Source organism: Stegostoma tigrinum, chromosome 2 (assembly GCF_030684315.1).
Source record: "Stegostoma tigrinum isolate sSteTig4 chromosome 2, sSteTig4.hap1, whole genome shotgun sequence".
Lineage (NCBI taxonomy): Eukaryota > Metazoa > Chordata > Chondrichthyes > Orectolobiformes > Stegostomatidae > Stegostoma > Stegostoma tigrinum.
Window position 1 is genome coordinate 109672897 of NC_081355.1, and position 17648 is coordinate 109690544.

The 17648-nt window shown below is 45.0% G+C and overlaps 1 protein-coding gene across 12 annotated transcripts in view; it reads right to left on the reverse strand.

Annotated features, from left to right (window-relative positions):
- Window positions 1-17648, reverse strand: part of cdk14 (cyclin dependent kinase 14) — a 592120-nt gene that overhangs the window by 122135 nt on the left and 452337 nt on the right. The window lies entirely within an intron of this gene.

Here is a 17648-nt window from a genome sequence, read left to right on the forward strand (position 1 = left end):
GATGTTTCAATGACCTTCCCTCCATAAAGTCAGAAGTGTGGACACTCGCTGATAAGAACATAATGTTGAATACCATTTGTGGCTCCTCTGATAGCGTAGCAGGCAGTGTTCAAATACAGCTAGATCGGGACAATACCCAGACTTGGAGTGAAAAGCAGCAAGTAACACGCACATTATGTAAACTTCAGCCAACAGCCGGCTCCAATAAGAGACTATCTATCCATCACCCTTTGACATTTAATGGCATTACTATCACTGAATCACTCACTGTCATCCTCCTGAGCATTACCATTGAGCAGAAACTAACCTGGACCAGCCATATGAATATAGTGCTGACTCCCCAAAGTTTGCTCAACATCTGCAGAGTACAGAGAGACAGACGGTGTACAGAGAGAGAGTGTGTAGAGATTTACTCAGAGTGGTAAGGATGTGGAATGACCTGCCTGCCAATGTAGTTAACTCAGCCAAATTAGGGGCATTTAAACAGTCCTTGGATAAGCATATGGATGATGGTGGGATAGTGTAGGGGATGGGCTTAGATTAGTTCACAGGCAGAGAGTAGAGAGAGCACGTGTGGAGAGCGAGCGTACAATGAGAGAGTATATACATGTTAGAGAGAGAGGGAGAGGGGGAGGGGGAAGAGGGGGAGAGGGGGAGAGAAGGGGCGGGGGGAGAACGGGGGGGGAGAAGAGAGGGGGGGGGAGAAGGGGGGGGAGAAGAGAGGGGGGAGAGAAGGGGGGGGAGAAGAGAGGGGGGAGAGAAGGGGGGGGAGAGAAGGGGGGGGAGAGAAGGGGGGGGAGAGAAGGGGGGGGAGAGAAGGGGGGGGGAGAGAAGGGGGGGGGAGAGAAGGGGGGGGGAGAGAAGGGGGGGGGAGAGAAGGGGGGGGGAGAGAAGGGGGGGGGAGAGAAGGGGGGGGGAGAGAAGGGGGGGGGAGAGAAGGGGGGGGGAGAGAAGGGGGGGGGAGAGAAGGGGGGGGGAGAGAAGGGGGGGGGAGAGAAGGGGGGGGAGAGAAGGGGGGGGAGAGAAGGGGGGGGAGAGAAGGGGGGGGAGAGAAGGGGGGGGAGAGAAGGGGGGGGAGAGAAGGGGGGGAGAGAAGGGGGGGGAGAGAAGGGGGGGGAGAAGGGGGGGGGAGAAGGGGGGGGAGAAGGGGGGGGGAGAAGGGGGGGGGAGAAGGGGGGGGAGAAGGGGGGGGAGAGGGGGGGGGAGAAGGGGGGGGGAAGAAGGGGGGGGGAAGAAGGGGGGGGGAAGAAGGGGGGGGAAGAAGGGGGGGGAAGAAGTGGGGGGAGAAGGGGGGGAGAAGGGGGGGAGAAGGGGGGGGACAGAGAGTAGGGGGAGAAGGCAGAGAGTTGGGGAGGGGGAGGCAGAGAGTTGGGGAGGGGGAGGCAGAGAGTTGGGGAGGGGGAGGCAGAGTTGGGGAGGGGGAGGCAGAGTTGGGGAGGGGGAGGCAGAGTTGGGGAGGGGGAGGCAGAGAGTGGGTAGGGGGGGCAAGAGAGAGTTGAAGCGGGGGATGGTTTCAGGACAGGAGGCGGGGGGGGCTGGAGAGACACAAATGAGCATGTCCTCTTCTCGCAGCCCAAAAGCTGCCTGTTCTCTGCTGGCAAAATCCATTGTAAACTTGAAGAACATTAGTTACCTTTCCTGCTGCAGTTGATTTAAACTGTGGCTTTGAATTGTTAAATCAGAGATATTTCCTAAGTCGTTAAGTAACTGAGTTTTTCTACAAAGCAATGGAAGCTTCTAGAGAAGACAACTGGAAAGCAAGGGATAACGGGAACTGCAGATGCTGGAGATTCCAAGATAATAAAATGTGAGGCTGGATGAACACAGCAGGCCAAGCAGCATCTCAGGAGCACAAAAGCTGACGTTTCGGGCCTAGACCCTTCCTCTCTGATGAAGATGCTGCTTGGCCTGCTGTGTTCATCCAGCCTCACATTTTATTATCTTGGAAAGCAAGGGATCTGATCAGCTGAAGATTCGTCATCTCAACATCATAATTGGGAAACAAAGAGCACTAAACTAACTTTCCAGTTTTTCCACCTCTAATAATAGTTAACTTTCCTTATTTACTTATCTGTGCATGTCTGTGCACGTGTGTGTATATAAGGGAAAGTTTGAGGAAATTAGAGTTTCACTTAGGATTGCTAATGGTTTGTATCACTGATTACTCATCGCTGTAGCCGAATGACTTAAGTTAATTAGTAATTAGTGGTTAGTGCAGAAACCTAACCCATACTTCAACAATCCTTGGTTTGAAAGTCTGATAAATTGTGGTAATGTGCATACTTTAAAACACGGGAACATTCTGAATGATTCTGCGAATAGCAGGGCTCAGTTTATGGTGTGCTACCTCAGTGAGTCACAGAAGATAGGCCATACCTTGTTTCCTCTCGAGAAGAAACAGAGATATAACCTAGGTCCGTGCTGTAACTTCATTCTTCCAATAGTCACTTGGCTTATTTTCAAACAGGCAGGGATGGGCAATCGTGCCCCAGCGCTTCACCTTTTAACTCAACCACCCTCTGCTTCAATGAGGTGGTACCGGTATTAAACAGAGATAGAAAAAGTCAGAAGTCACATGACACCAGGTTGTAGTCCAACAGATTTATTTGAAATCACACAAGCTGTTGGAGCATCATTTCACTTGATGAAGGATCAGTGCTTCAAAAGCTTGTGATTTTACAGAAATCTACTGGACTAAAATAAAAACACAACAAAAGCAGGTGCTGTAAGTCAGGTAAACAAACCGAAGTTGCTGGAAAAGCTCAGCAGGTCTGGCAGCATCTGTGAAAGAAAAAACAGAGTTAGCATTTCGGGTCCGGTGACCTTTCCTTTGTTCTGAGCATTGCAAAATCAAGTAAACATACTCAGCTGGTGGCAAAATCCACATCATTTCCAAGCAATTACTTTATTATTTACACTTTTACTTCAATGTAATTTATTTTAACTTCTCCAGCTTTGAGTATTTCATAGTTTGGCACACATTTTTTGCACTACGAGTTTTTCTTTGAATTCCCTTAGGCAAAAACAGATTGAAAGCAGCAGGCCCCAAACCCCACCTCTTCCTCCGTTACATTGATGATTGTATCTTACAAACCTTATCGAGTTTTTTGAGGATGTGACGAGAAAAGTTGATGAGGGTCGAGCTGTGGATGTGGTGTATATGGACTTCAGTAAGGCATTTGATAAGGTTCCCCATGGTAGGCTCATTCAGAAGGTCAGGAGGAATGGGATACAGGGGAACTTAGCTGCTTGGATACAGAACTGGCTGGCCAACAGAAGACAGCGAGTGGTAGTAGAAGGAAAATATTCTGCCTGGAAGTCAGCGGTGAGTGGAGTTCCACAGGGCTCTGTCCTTGGGCCTCTACTGTTTGTAATTTTTATTAATGACTTGGATGAGGGGATTGAAGGATGGGTCAGCAAGTTTGCAGACGACACAAAGGTCGGAGGGGTCGTTGACAGTGTAGAGGGCTGTTGTAGGCTGCAGCGGGACATTGACAGGATGCAGAGATGGGCTGAGAGGTGGCAGATGGAGTTCAACCTGGATAAATGCGAGGTGATGCATTTTGGAAGGTCGAATTTGAAAGCTGAGTACAGGATTAAGGATAGGATTCTTGGCAGCGTGGAGGAACACAGGGATCTTGGTGTGCAGATACATAGATCCCTTAAAATGGCCACCCAGGTGGACAGGGTTGTTAAGAAAGCATATGGTGTTTTGGCTTTCATTAGCAGGGGGATTGCGTTTAAGAGTCGTGAGATCTTGTTGCAGCTCTATAAAACTTTGGTTAGACCGCACTTGGAATACTGCGTCCAGTTCTGGTCGCCGTATTATAGGAAAGATGTGGATGCTTTGGAGAGGGTTCAGAGGAGGTTTACCAGGATGCTAGCTGGACTGGAGGGCTTATCTTATGAAGAGGGGTTGACTGAGCTCGGTCTCTTTTCATTGGAGAAAAGGAGGAGGAGAGGGGACCTAATTGAGGTATACAAGATAATGAGAGGCATAGATAAAGTTGATAGCCAGAGACTATTTCCCAGGGCAGAAATGGCTAGCACGAGGGGTCATAGTTTTAAGCTGGTTGGTGGAAAGTATAGAGGGGATGTCAGAGGCAGGTTCTTTACGCAGAGAGTTGTGAGAGCATGGAATGCGTTGCCAGCTGCAGTTGTGGAAGCAAGGTCATTGGGGTCATTTAAGAGACTGCTGGACATGTATATGGTCACAGAAATTTGAGGGTGCATACATGAGGATCAATGGTCGGCACAACATTGTGGGCTGAAGGGCCTGTTCTGTGCTGTACTGTTCTATGTTCTATGTTCTATGTATCGGCGCCACCTCTTGCTCCCCAGAGGAGCTCGAACAGTTCATCCACTTCACCAACACCTTCCACCCCAACCTTCAGTTCACTTGGGCCATCTCCAGCACATCCCTCACCTTCCTGGACCTCTCAGTCTCCATCTCAGGCAACCAGCTAGAAACTGATGTCCATTTCAAGCCCACCGACTCCCACAGCTACCTAGAATACACCTCTTCCCACCCACCCTCCTGCAAAAATTCCATCCCCTATTCCCAATTCCTCTGCCTCCGCCGCATCTGCTCCCACGAGGAGGCATTACACTCCCGCACATCCCAGATGTCCAAGTTCTTCAAGGACCGCAACTTTCCCCCCCAGAGTGGTCGAGAACGCCCTTGACCACGTCTCCCGCATTTCCCGCAACACATCCCTCACACCCCGCCCACCGCCACAACCGCCTAAAGAGGATCCCCCTCGTTCTCACACACCACCCCACCAACCTCCGGATACAACGTATCATCCTCCGACACTTCCGCCATCTACAATCCGACCCTACCACCCAAGACATTTTTCCAACCCCCCCCTTGTCTGCTTTCCGGAGAGACCAATCTCTCCGTGACTCCCTTGTTCACTCCACACTGCCCTCCAACCCCACCACACCCGGCACCTTCCCCTGCAACTGTAGGAAATGCAACACTTGCCCCCACACCTCGTCCCTCACCCCTATCCCAGACCCCAAGAGGACTTTCCATATTAAGCAGAGGTTCACCTGCACATCTGCCAATGTGGTATACTGCATGCATTGTACCCGGTGTGGCTTCCTCTACATTGGGCAAACCAAGCGGAGGCTTGGGGACCGCTTTGCAGAACACCTCCGCTCGGTGCGCAATAAACAACTGCACCTCCCAGTTGCAAACCATTTCAACTCCCCCTCCCATTCTTTAGATGACATGTCCATCATGGGCCTCCTGCAGTGCCACAATGATGCCACCCGAAGGTTACAGGAACAGCAACTCCTATTCCGCTTGGGAACCCTGCAGCCCAATGGTATCAATGTGGACTTCACCAGCTTCAAAATCTCCCCTTCCCCCACCGCATCCCAAAACCAGCCCAGTTCGTCCCCTCCCCGCATTGCACCACACAACCAGCCCAGCTCTTCCCTTCCACCCACTGCATCCCAAAACCAGCCCAGCCTGTCTCTGCCTCCCTAACCTGTTCTTCCTCTCACCCATCCCTTCCTCCCACCCCAAGCCGCACCTCCATTTCCTACCTACGAACCTCATCCCACCTCCTTGACCTGTCCGTCTTCCCTGGACTGACATATCCCCTCCCTACCTCCCCACCTATACTCTCCTCTCCACCTATCTTCTTTTCTCTCCATCTTTGGTCTGTCTCCCCCACTCTCCCTATTTATTACAGAACCCTCACCCCATCCCCCTCTCTGATGAAGGGTCTAGGCCCAAAATGTCAGCTTTTGTGCTCCTGAGATGCTGCTTGGCCTGCTGTGTTCATCCAGCTCCACACTTTGTTATCTTGGATTCTCCAGCATCTGCAGTTCCCATTATCATTGAAAGCAGCAGGCAGCCACTTGACCAAAGGATAAATCTGGGTGCCTGTTGAAAATAACTCTGAATAAAAAGGTTCATTGCATTGTCCCAAAGTAATAACTGTTGCATAAAGCCAATTAATACTGATCCTGTGCTATGTTTAATTACTCTGCATCAGATTTTCTAACTACAGTAATTTGAAATGGCTTGTTAAAGTAAAACAACTTTGACCAAATAGGCAACATAAGAAAGCAAACAAAACTACTGCACAAAAGATCATTTTGATAAGAAGTGATAATATGGTGTATTAAATAATAGTTGCAATGAAAAGAAAACAATTTCTAAATACATTTATAGGTCTGACTGAGATACAGGTTTAGAAATTATTATTGATCACAGTAAGTACTGAATTCACTAAGACAGAAGTAAATCATGTGAAACTGTTAAATTACTTCAAATTATTCATTAGTACCTTTGTTAAAAACAACAGGCAGAGTGATATAAATAAATGCACTAAGTGCTCATCTGCAATGCTTGTCAATAATAATTTCTAGATAGAGTGCTGACATAAAGCTAAATTTTGAACAACACATATAGCATTTGTTTTTGATTTTCCAGCGATTGAAATTCATTTGCAAGGTTCTGCTCTGGGAGCAGAACACAGCCTTACAGAATTGATCCTTTTGTCTAAAACTAAATACACAACAGCTGCTGACCTGCATGATGATTTCTAACACACAGAGCGGTTCGTCAAACTCTGCCAGTGGCAATGTAATTGATAGCTATTCTTGACTCACAATGAACTTTTAGATGTCTCAAGTTCTACCATTACCTGATAACTTTAACAGAATATATCAACTTTGCTGCAACCTGAGGAAATGCAATAATCACAATATCATGACTGGCTATTCCATAATTTTTTGTGTGACAGGTTGCTTACACGTAAAATGACATCTATTTCAAAGAAAAAAAACTGCTTTCTATAATCAAAAAGTCTTTATTCTCTGAACATTCAAGTATTTTGATATGGCAAAATACCACATTGTTTGCTGGCAGGTTTCCCAGTATCCTGTTGTGATTCTTTCATTCAGTCTCAACATGCAGTTTATACTCAAGGTCTGAAACAGATCTGAGCCTCGTGCCTGGAGAGGTAGGGGCAGAAGATGACTAGCTTGCATCAATTCAGGTTATTGGCTATCAATCAGAATCTACTCCATCTTTGGGAAAATGATAGAATGCACATTATTGCTTTATTGAGTACATTGCAGACCAGGTCAATGATTTTGAAAGATCCAAGGCTGTCATACATCTGTGCAAAGTTGTGCTCTTAATTCTGAAATTGTGATTCAACCTTGCAGAGATAAAACTAATGAAACTGATCATTAGCAACAGCCCAGGGCATTAGTGAGTTCAAAACCTAAGCTGGCTAGGTATAAAACTGACTGTTAATATGCTTTAAGAAAAAAGCCAATTATTGCAGATGTCAGGAGTTCCTCAGGGTAGTGTTCCAGGCCCAATCATCATCAACGTTTCATCAATGACCCTCCCTCTATCAAAAAGTCAGAATTGGGGACATTCACTGATGAGCATACAATGTTCAGTACCACTTGCAACACCTCAGATACTGAATCAGTCCATGTCCAAATACAAGAAGACTTTGACAACATCCAGGCATGAGCTGAAAAGTGGCAAGTAACACTTGCACCACATGAATGGTAAACAATAACCATCTCTAATAGGAGACAATATAATCTCCACGCTTGACATTCAATGACATTTACCATTACTGAATCACCCTCCATCAAAATCCTTGGGGTTGCCATTGACCAAAACTGAACTGATCAAGCTGTAGAAATACAGTGGCTGTAAGAGCAGGTCAGAGGCTAGGAACAATGCATGGAGTAACTCATCTACTCCCCAAAGTCTGACAACCACAAGTCAGGACGAGATGGAATACTCTCCACTTGCCTGGATGGGTGCAGCTCCAACAACAGTGAATTCCTCTAGAATAAAGCAACCAACTTGATTGGCACCGCATCCACAGGCATCCACTCCCTCCATCACAGATACTCAGTAGACACTACTGCTACTATCTGCAAGATGCACTGCAGAAATTCACCAAAGATCCTTGAGCAGCAACTTCCAAATCCATCACCACTTCCATCTAGAAGGCCAAAGGCAACAGATACATCAGAAACACCAGCACCTTCAAGCTTTTCTTCAAGCCACTCACCATCCTGACTTGGAAATATAGCACTGTTCCTTCATTGTTGCTAGGTAAAAATCCTGGAACAAGTCCATTATTGACACTGTAGGTCTACCAACAGCACATGGACTGTAGTTCAAGGTTGCAGCTCACCACATTTCTGAAGGGCAGCTGGGGACAGGCAATAAATACTGGCTAGACAGCAATACCTACATCCTGCGATTAAGTTTTTTTAAATACTGCAAGACTGAAAATTAAAAAAACTAGAAAATGCTGGCGAAAACTTAGATGTTTGGCGTCATCTGAGGAGTGAGAATCAGAGTTTACATTGAGTCCTATATGAATTTTTTTTATAGATACTGAATCTCACCAATTTTTCTGAAGAAAAGAAAGAAAAACACGGTCCGATAAAAGTATCGGATCCTGCTGGAGTAACAATAAGCGAAGTCTCAAAATACATTACACCTCTTAACCTCATGTAAATAAAAATACATGGACAAATGAAATCACAGGCAGAGCAATTTATTACAATCACTAAAAGATATTAATCAAGTAAATCAATTGTTCCAACATCCCTGAAAGTGGCAACACATGTAGATAAGACGGTAAAGGCGGTATACGGCATGTTTGCCTTCATCAGTTGGGGCATCGAGTATAAAAGCTGGCAAGTCATGTTGCAGCTTTCATTATGCTACGTTTGGAGTAGTGTGCGTAGTTCTGGTCACCAGACTGTGGGATGGATGCGAAGGCGTAGCCGAGGGTGAAAAAGAGGTTCACCAGGTTGTTGCCTGGATTGTAGTGTATTAACTATAAAGAGAGGTTAGGCAAACTTGGACCGTTTTCGCGAAAGCACAGACTGAGGAATGGCCTGATGGATGTATATAAAATATGAATCTGGACATGGTGAATACTCAGAGTCTTATTCCCAAGGAAGAAGTGACAAATATTAGGGGACATAGGTTTAAGGTGAGAGGGGGCAAGTTTAGAGGATATATGCGAGGTAACCATTTTACACAGAAGCTGGTAGATGCCAACAATGCACTGCCAGATGAGGTGGTAAAAGCAGATATGGCAGCAACATTTAAGATGCATTTAGACAGACACATAAACAGGGAATAGAGCAATAAGTGCAGGGGATAGGATTAGTTAAGAATGGCATCATGATCAGCGCAGATATGAAGGGCTGAAGGGCCTGTTCCTGTGCTGTACTGTTTGATGTGGAACCCTCTGCTAATAACTAGAAGATTGTAAGAACTATTTCAAAAGTAATAGAGATCTTCATTTTACTGGTTTGGCTGAGATCTCAAACTCATAAAAGAGCTTGGTCATACAAGGAGCATGAGTTGACATTGAAAGTACAAAGGGTCATTGTATTTGATAGCAAGCTTGGGTTGGCATGGACACATTTTGAGATTTTCTTTTAGAATCCAGACTATATAGTTTATTTCTTCTCAGAGTGGCTGTGAATAAACAGTCTTCCCAGATCTGGGCCTGACTCTACAAGAATGTTTGGTTGGAGCATGGGTTCTAGATGTCTTCTATCTAGACCACAGCACCAAAGCCAGGAGTACAGGATGGGAATCCCAGTGTCATGGGTCTTAAAATGGGTTTGCATTTGTTCCAACCTCGCAAAGATGTTGGCCATGCTGTTACCCAGTTCCATTTCTTTTTTGTTTGGAGCTGTTGGTCTCTTATACAGAGATAACAAGGTGTAGAGCCAGATGAACACAGCGGGCCAATCAGCAGAGGAGCAGGAAGGCTGACATTTCGGGCCTAGACCCTACTTCAGAAATGGGGGAGGGGAAGGGGATTCTGTTGACGCACAATGCCAGAGACCCATGTTCAACATGTATGTGGAGTTGTCATGTTCTCCCCGTGTCTGTATGGATTTCCAGCAGGTGCTCCGGTTTCCTCCCACAATCCAAGGATGAGCAGGTTAGGTTATTAGCTGTGGTAAGTATGGACTTACAGGGATAGGGTGGATGACTGATTCTGGGTGGGATGCTTTTCGAAGTATCAGCAGAGACTCAATGGGTTGAATGGCCCCCTCCTGCACTGTAGGAATTCCATCAGATCAAGTGACGTGACCTGATGCTGCCTTAATTCAGCAAAACTAGCTTGAACTGAACCTTAAATGCAAATGTCAAAATTGGGTGGTGTTTTAAACCATATTTTTGTCACGTTTTAGCCAGTACAAAACACCAATTCTCAAAAAGATTGTGATAGAATTGTGACTTGAAGCAGGGGTTGCTTTTCTGATTTAAAAATTATGGATTCCCAGTGTAACAATCCACCTTAGTATCTGTTCCTGGAATTAAGCTGTGGATGTCTTACCGAATTTTGGCAAATAATGACTGAAAAGTTTTTTTTGAAGAATAATATAGCACCCTTGCATGTTTAGAAGTCTCAATTACCTTAATAATGCACTTTTCCTCTCAAGAATTAGGTTCTGGAAACCTTCAGAAATTTGTCATGAAATCTATTACTTCTTACCGCTTGCAGTTTGATCTCTATGATCAGGAAGCAGAGTTCTGCTTTGCCCAGCGATAGGACTGGGACTTGTTGAAAAGGTTTAAACAGCTCACTAAAAAACAGTTCAAAAGTCATTTAAGGCAGTTCAAAAGGTACAACCAGTTAGAGGAGACAGGCAGAAACAGAAGCAGGCTCCAGGCACAGAAGAACAAAGTAAGCTACATTACTGTAAAGATAGCTGAATGACGCTCCATCTGTGTACTTAGCAGTTGGATAGCTGACGTACTGTTAGAACCTAGATGAACATTTGAAGTGTCATTACATTCAAGGCTATAGGCCTAGTATGAGAAAGTGGAACCACTGCAGATAGCAGCACATTTTTAATGGTACAGACTCAAAATGTGCTGTATGATTCCATGAACTTAAGTAATTGTTTTAGGAGTTAGTGGACAGTGAAGTGTTGGAGCCAGGCTGCCAGTAAAGTCTTGGTAGCAGGGGGGAGCTCAGAAGCAGTGCACCATTTATCGTTCAATTTAGTAACAGTGGAGAGTAGGGTTTGAACACTCAATGCCATAATCGTTCCTTGCAACTGAGCCAGATTAGAGCTCTGATAAAGAAAATCTAGTGGCAGAACTAGTTTAGTGAAGGTACCCATGTCAAAAGCTGGATTCGTGCACACATTGTCTACTTTTAAAAAAAAGTTACTTGCCCTCAGGCAGGGTTGAAACTAAGTTTGGCTGCCTGGTATGGAATTATAAGGTCTAATTGGACAAATGTCTTTAGAGTGCCATTTATGGCACATTGTTTCAAGCAAAAGAACACAACATCAAGCTCATTATCATTAAATTAAAAGATCGTGTTTTTATCTTTATCTCATCCACAGTACAACTTGGAATTTTTGGATGATCACTTGGGTAACTAGGCACCATTGTGGATGGACAGGCTGCTTGCAATATATGAGTTCTTTTTTGTGACATTATTTACAAGCTTGCAGTCCTACATATATCATTTTCTTCTAACTACAGTTATGTAGTCAACTGGTATGAATATCACAAAACAATTTGGCATTCCTCAGCTTGTGCCCCATCCCATGAATAAAGTACTAGACTGCAGTGAATTTTTGAACCAGGTAAACATAAGATTTTATTATTAAATAGTATCCCTTGAGTGTGGAAGCAGCCATTCAGCACATCGAATCCACTTTGACCCTCTGAAGAGCATCCCACACAGACAAAGGAAGAACATGCAAACTCCACACAGACAGTCGCCCAAGGGTGGAATCAAAGCTGGGTCCATGGTAAGTTAGCCAGCAGTGCTAACCACAGCCATCAAGCTGAAGAGAAGCAAAGATAAATACTATTCTGGTAGTTGAACAACTTTTGTTTTCCCAAAAACCAGAATGTGAGATTACAGCAAGATAACAAAGCCGTTTCCTCACCACTCTATCAATCTCTATGCTCAGAAAGAACTGCATTTGAAAAGCTGGTCTGTTCTTCAGCAAATGGGAGCTGTCGGTCTCAGTGAGCTTGAGTTTTAAGACAATTTGCTGCCAACTCACAATTTACGAGGTTTGTTCAATTAAAATTTCATAAATAGCCATTAAGGAAACTGAATTGCAGCCGCTATTCTCTGCCATAACCCCTTACTATCATACACGTTAATAGTAATGTGGGTTTTAAAAGGAACTGGCCTACTATCATTGCAGACATATTATTGTCCACTTTTGTTTAAAAAGCTCCCAACCATTTTTCAGCTTGGACACCTTGTAACATGGGGAGGTGGAGGGGTTTGGCGTAGCAGTAGTGTCATCAAATGCAAATTCCAGAATCACTAGTGAATGTTCAGAGTTTGATTCCCATCATGTTAGACAGTGAAATTTGAATTACATTTTTTAAAAAAATAATCTTGTATAACAAGCTAGCCAATCATCAACAGTGTTCATCAACCGGTTCTTCCTCTCACCCATCCCTTCCTCCCACCCCAAGCCGCACCCCCAGCTACCTACTAACCTCATCCCACCTCCTTGACCTGTCCGTCTTCCCTGGACTGACCTATCCCCTCCCTACCTCCCCACCTACACCCTCTCCACCTATCTTCTTTACTCTCCATCTTCGGTCCGCCTCCCCCTCTCTCCCTATTTATTCCAGTTCCCTCCCCCCATCCCCCTCTCTGATGAAGGGTCTAGGCCCGAAACGTCAGCTTTTGTGCTCCTGAGATGCTGCTTGGCCTGCTGTGTTCATCCAGCCCCACATTTTATTATCTTGGAATCTCCAGCATCTGCAGTTCCCATTATCTCTCAATCATCAACAGTGCTGATTTTTGTAAAAACACATCTGGGTCACTTAAGTCCTTCAGGGTAGGAAATCTTCTGCCCTTACCTGGGCTGGTTTACATGTAACTCCAGGCTCACAGCAATGTGTTAGAATCCGAACTGCCTTCTGTGCAATTCAGGATAGCCTATCAATGCTGGCCTAGCCAGCAAAGTCCACAATAAGGATTTTCTTTTTCAAAAAAATAAATCACAAAATAACTGGATTTCACGATTCCGATATGAATCACTACCTGCTACACACACACACACACACACACACACACACACACACACACACACACACACACAAGAAAAGCCAATGAGGAGCTGCCCAACGGAAAGAGTTGACAGCTATTAGGTTGGGGACTGGATTATTACCCCTGAAAAGACAGGAAATCCACCTCAAGGAGCTGCTGGACAATTGGCTGGATGGCAACAGTAAAGCCAATAGTTCCAGGCAGCACAGTGGCCTCTGCTTGAAGTATGGGAAGTCCCCAATACATAAAACTTGAAGTGGGGGCAATGGGTGAATTTGGCCAGGATCAGGTTGGCAGCCTTTCGAGAGAAGAGGTCAGGCACAATGTTAGAGAGGCCAGAGACAGGAGGAAAAGGGAAATTCTAAGGTGCGCCTTCAACTCGGCCTGCTTGGGGAACAATTAGCACTGGCACTTATTAGTTGGGCTTTTTAGAGCCTCAATAGGCCTGATATGTGAATCTATTGTGCCAGGCAATTTGATGACACCACATCCTATGGTAAAACATCACCGAATGGGTACCCTACAGAAAGGCTGGCATTAAATGTGATCAAGACCCCTATTTTTAATACTGCATAGCAGGGGAGCATAAATCTACCCCTATGACACACTATGGCTCAGAAGAAACCAAAAAGGGAACCCAGATCATGGTTGCTAATTACAGTAAGGGGGCTTTCTATTTGATGCAGGTAGCACTTCACTCATGTCAAACGTACAGAGGAAAAAAAAACAAGTGAGTAACATAAATGTTAAGCAAAAACACCATATTCATTTGCTTTCAGAGATTATTTAAATACATTTCAAGTTGACAAAGAAAGTACCAGAATTGAAAGGTGACCCATACCGAAGCAAAAGAGCTTATACAAGAAGGGAAACTTAAGTGGAGTATCATAGAATCCCTATAGTAAGGAGAGAAGCCATTTGACTCTTCACGTCTGGATTGACCGTCCAAGCAGCATCCCACCCAGACCTAGCCCCACCCACAACCCCACATGTACTTTGGCTAACACAAGCACTGCTGCCTCACAGCACCAGGGACCCAGGTTCGATTCCAGCCTCGGGAGACTGTCTGTGTGGAGTTTGCACATTCTCCCTGTGTCTGCGTGGGTTTCCTCCGGGTGCTCCGGTTTCCTCCCACCATCCAAAGGTGTGGGACTTTGGTTAGCTGGATTGGCCATGCTAAATTGCCTGTAGTGCTCAGGATGTGTAGCTTACGTGGGTTATAGGGGGAATGGATCTGGGTGGGATGCACTGAGGTTCAATGTGGACTTGTTGGGCCGAAGGGCCTGTTTCCACACTGTGGGGGTTCTAATTCCAGTTTTAACCCAAGTAGCCTGCACAACCCTGGAAACTATGGGCAATTTAGCACGGCCAATCCACCTAACCTGTACATCTTTGGAATGTGCGAGTAAATCGGAGTACCTGGAAGAAACTCATGCAGACATGGGGACAGAATGTGCAAACTTTACACAGGCGGTCACCCAGGGCTGGAAGCGAACCCAAGTCCCTGGAGCTGACAGGCAGCAGCGTGAACCACTGTGCTGCTCATCGGTAGCTTGAAAATCTTCCTCATTTCAGAGCAGACAGAGGAATTCTCACTGTTAGAATCACAGCATCCCTATTGTGCGGGCAGAGGCCTTCAGCCCATCAAGTCTCACCAAGCCTACAAACAGCATCCTGCCCAGACTGATAAAGTAGGGTCCGATCTTCAAAATGGCCCTGGCTGGGACCCATGATATGGTAACAGACATTTGGCTACCGCAATCTCCTTGTTTTTCAATAGTTTATTTTCTCTGAAGATTTCACTTTTATTCATCAAACAAAACTGATTCAGTATTACTGCTTGCGTACCCACCAGGTTTTCGCTGATCAGCTTCAGAGAGCTCCTAACAGCTGTCCATAACTGTGGAAAATCTCAGTCAGATGGTGAGTTCTTAATTTGTTCTCTAATGACTTCAGTATATCCAATTAGTGGAACGGACAACTTCCCCTATCCCCGGAAACGTCAGAGTTGAGAATGGAGGTAGCAAACCAGTACGCAGGCTCCTAGCACCATTTCTTCCATGTTCTTGCCTCCATTCCATCCTGATTGGGACTGGAAAATCTAACTTTCAATTGCAGTCATTTTGACACTAACAAACCTATTGGATTAAAACAGCCAGCAAAAGAATTTCAGGCCTAGTACCCAAACTGAAGTTGGCATTTACAGGATTCTAGGAACTTTATTCAACAATCATTTTACAGAGGGAGAATATTATCATCAGGTGAGACACAACACAGACAGAGGGTTAAGGTGGATGGCAAAATGCCTGACCTTCCATAGTGAGGTAAAAGGGAGATTTCAATCTTTAATTGCTCTGCCAAAATTTGCACAAGGTGATTGCGCAGCCCCGAGTAGGATTTTGAGACAGGAGGCTGATACAGAGCACCCAGACAAACAACTCCTGGCTCCCAGCAAAGGCCCCGCACCAGCCTTGTAGACTGTGTGCAGAGGCAGAACTAATGCGCCTCAGGTCAATGACCCATCTTTGTAAAATTCTGATAAAACAGCATCAAACTGAAATCTGTCTCTCTCTCTCTCTCTCTCTCTCTCTCTCTCTATATACATATACCGGGATACTGGATGTGTTACCAACATTTTTTGCTTTTAATGAACAAAATGAAGGTTCTTGTTCAAATGAACAGATCTGAAAGGATAGTCGGAACTGCAGATGCTGGCAAATCTGAGATAACAAGGTGTAGAGCTGGATGAACACAGCAGGCCAAGCAGCATCAGAGGAGCAGAAAGGCTGACGGTTTGGGCCGAGACCCTTCATCAGAAATTCTAAAGGACCTCGATTTGGAATGGATTGTGAACAAAGGTCAATATACAATGAAAAAACACAGATCATAACGCTGTCAGTACACTTTTTACAGCCTGAAAATAGATTTAAAAGTGACAAAACTAATTTGTTTTTTTTTCACGTTTTGCTGCTACAGCAGATCCCTGATCCAAAATGGTGAATACAGCACCAAAATATTAAACGGTCGCACATTAAAAAGCCATGACCATAGAGTAAGAACTAGTCCATTAACACATTCAGATTGCACCCTTAGCATGCAAAACCCCTTGGATATTTGATCAAAAACTTGCAAACATGAAGAAATAACGCATTTCAGACTTGTAATACAAGTCGTGTGGAACAGGACACATTTTGTTGATTAACACAAATCTATAAGCCTCATCTTGCAAGTATTTCTCCCATTTGCAGGGTATTTTTTTAAAAAATCATTCCTGTTATAAATAAGACGTCAAATAGCAAATAACTGCAATGGTTCAGCCCAATAAACTAAAAGTGGCCTCTCCAGCAAGAGCATTCCATTTCATCTCTTGTACGGTGTTGTTTTAAAAACAGAAATGTTCATATAAGCAATGGCATCCTTGGTATAAAGCTTGATGTTCCACCATTCAGTGCCAAAATGTTTTGACAGAGAATCAATTAAAGCCCATGAATTGGCTTACTTAAGTTGAAAAACAATTTTTGTGGTAGAGTCAGGTGATATCTAGTGAATAAGTCATGGCTCCACTGAAATCAGAGCGTTGATCAACGTGAGGAACAATACAGTTTATGGAGACAAACCAGCAAAACAGTGTGTTGAACGTATTTTGTTTGTCATTACATTTGATCAAAGAAAATACAACTGCCATTCTACTCCAATTTGTGATTCACACTATTTTGTGAGAAAGTAAGTCCTTAACCATTTTTTAAAAAATCATTTCAATCACACTACTTCTATTAAGTTAGCAAAATGATAGGTAATAAAATGTTTCTAGTTCTGACATGATTTGCTCCTTTTTTAAAAATCCTCCTCCTCCATCCTAACCTTTGATTTTTTTTCCTATGGAGGTTATTTTGCTGGAAACACATTAGGGCAGAACACCTACGCTCGGTTCGCATTAAACAACTGTACCTTCAGTTGCTGACCGTTTCAACTCCCCCTCCCATTCCTCAGACAACATGTCCATCCTGGGCCTCCTGCAGTGCCACAACAATGGCACCCAAAGGTTGCAGGAACAGCACCTCATATTCCGCTTGGGAACCCTGCAGCCCGATGGTATCAATGTGGACTTCACAAGCTTCAAAATCTCCCCTCCCTACTGCATCCCAAAACCAGCCCAGCTCCCCCTGCCTCCCTAACCTGTCCTTCCTCCCACCTCAAGCCCCAACTCCATCTCCTACCTTCCAACCTCATCCCGCCCCCTTGACCTCTCCGTCCTCCCTGGACTGACCTATCTCCTCCCTAACTCCCCACCTACACTCACCTTTACTGGCTCCATCCCCGCCTCTTTGACCTGTCTGTCTCGTCTCCACCTATTTTCTCCTCTATCCATCTTCTACCCGCCTCCTCCTCTGTCCCTATTATTTCAGATCCCCCTTACCCGGCCCCATTTCTGAAGGAGGGTGTAGGCCCAAAACATCAGCTTTCCTGCTCCTCTGATGCTGATTGGCCTGATGTGTTCATCCAGCTCTACACCTTGTTATCTTAGGGCAGAACAACTGTCTTTCAGTACAACCCTGGCCATGGTCTCTT